The sequence below is a fragment of the Amblyomma americanum genome, chromosome 2, assembly GCF_052857255.1.
Source record: "Amblyomma americanum isolate KBUSLIRL-KWMA chromosome 2, ASM5285725v1, whole genome shotgun sequence".
NCBI lineage: Eukaryota > Metazoa > Arthropoda > Arachnida > Ixodida > Ixodidae > Amblyomma > Amblyomma americanum.
In genome coordinates, this window is record NC_135498.1 from 115,726,703 (window position 1) to 115,728,680 (window position 1,978).

The following is a 1,978-nucleotide window of genomic DNA, read 5'->3' on the forward strand; positions in this document are numbered from 1 at the left end:
TTCCCTAAATGGGTCTGTCAAATACACGCATATATATATATATATATATATATATATATATATATATATATATATATATATATATATGGACACAAGTTTACGTGGTGGAGGTGCGCGAGAAACAATAATATCCCTGAGGGGTGAGGCAAACCAACCGAAAGCAGTAAGGGGATGTACTTGAGCCTCCATTCATTTCAACAAATTCCAGCTGACTTGGCACCGAAGCCTAGTCCTTTTTACGCGAACCCGCATCCCACAAAGTTTAGATCATTGTTGTTCGCCGAACGCAATTATAAATTATTAGGAAAACCGCGCACACCTCCGATGACATTTTTTTTTGTTTGCGAAATTATTTCGCTTTTTTTTATTTATTTATTTATTTATTTATTTATTTATTTATTTATTTATTTATTTATTTATTTATTGATACTGCAGGCCAATAAACTGGCCCTAGCATGAGGGGCAATACAGTAAAAAGTGTGACAATGCAAAACAACACTCAAACAAGACGTTTATTCCGTGGTCTTAGTTTCCGTTCAACACCACTTGCAAGGAGACGTCACGAAGAACCTGGAAGGCAGGCTACTGCATGACTTGAACGTCACCCTGTGCAGACTGCGCTGCACCGCCTCCTTGTCCGCCGCCGGCCGCCTCAGAGACCGGTGCCACCTGCAACGAGGCACTTTGGCGTGATGCATACTGCTTGCTGACGCTCATAGGACTACACGTAGGACTACACGCGAAGGGATAAGTTATGAGACCTCACAACTGACGGAACAATGACCCTTTGCTGAGAGCCAGGGAGACTGGCGCGTGCAAAAGGAAAACTTTCTTTTGAGGGTAACACTTTTAATTTCGCATGATTTAAACTGTCTATGACGGGAGGGCTGTTCATGGCGCATGTAATGAGTCAATCTCGGCGTTTTGTAACACTTAAGCAGATTTTGAAACTGGCGCGTGTGTTTCAAGAAGAAAAAGCGAAACTATACGTTCCGCTTCTCTTTAAATTCCTTTTTTACTGGAAATCAGTTCGCAGACATGTTTAAATTTTTTGATTTAACACAAACATTGCTTTCGTAATAAACTTAATCAGTCGTGCTAAAAGCCTTCACAGGCGTCAGAACCACTGGCACAATTCGCGTTAGAGTTGAAATATTTGTTGCATGAGGATCTCTCTCGGATATTCTGCGGTTGCCGGCATACAGCCAGGGCCGCTGCCGTTGCATTGTCAAGTTTATACATTTCTGTGGTCTCGTACAAGCAGGCGCGATTTCAGACAGAAAAACAAACTTTGCAAGTGATAACAACGTATATCCGGCTGCTCTAAAGATAATATTATAGTAACTTGTGAGGAGATGAAAAGTATGAAGTGCAGCAGTTAACTGAAAACAATACTACATGTTTCGTTCTGTAGAAGTGAACCTCTGTTCACATTAAAGAGGCACAGGCACTAAGTGGTTGGATGCCTGTCTTTTTGCTTGAAAAGAGGTCTACGGGATTAGTTATCATCTAAATGAGCTCAGAGCATCAGTAAGCAGCGTTAATAATTAATTACAAGCAATAACTACAAGGATAAGAATAGGGTGGAGCGCATATGGCAGGTTATGCGAGATGAATAGCTGGTTACCAATATCCCTCAAGAGAAAAGTGTAGAACAGCTGTATCTTACCGGCACTCACCTACGGGGCAGGAACGTGGAGGCTAACGGAAAGGGTTCAGCTTAAGTTAAGGACAAAGCAGCGAGCCTTGGAAAGAAAAATGATAGGTGTAACGTTAAGAAACCGGAAGCGGGCAGAGTGGGTGAGGAAATAAACGCGGGTTAATGATATCCTAGTCGAAATCAAGAGGAAGAAATGGGCTTGGGCAGCTAAGGCATGTAATGCGAAGCCAAGATAACCGCTGGTCCTTAAGTGTAACGGAGTGGATTCCAAGGGAATGCAAACGTAGCAGGGGTCGGAAGAAGGTTATGTGGGCGGAT

The 1,978-nt window shown here is 42.4% G+C and overlaps 1 long non-coding RNA gene across 1 annotated transcript in view; it reads right to left on the reverse strand.

Moving 5' to 3' along the window:
- Nucleotides 1–528: 528 nt before the first annotated feature.
- The window catches only part of LOC144119006 (uncharacterized), a 16,755-nt gene continuing 15,305 nt past the window's right edge, over nucleotides 529–1,978 (reverse strand). The window contains exon 5 of the long non-coding RNA XR_013312222.1: nucleotides 529–669. This is a non-coding gene — a long non-coding RNA (uncharacterized LOC144119006). The remainder of the gene's footprint in view (nucleotides 670–1,978) is intronic.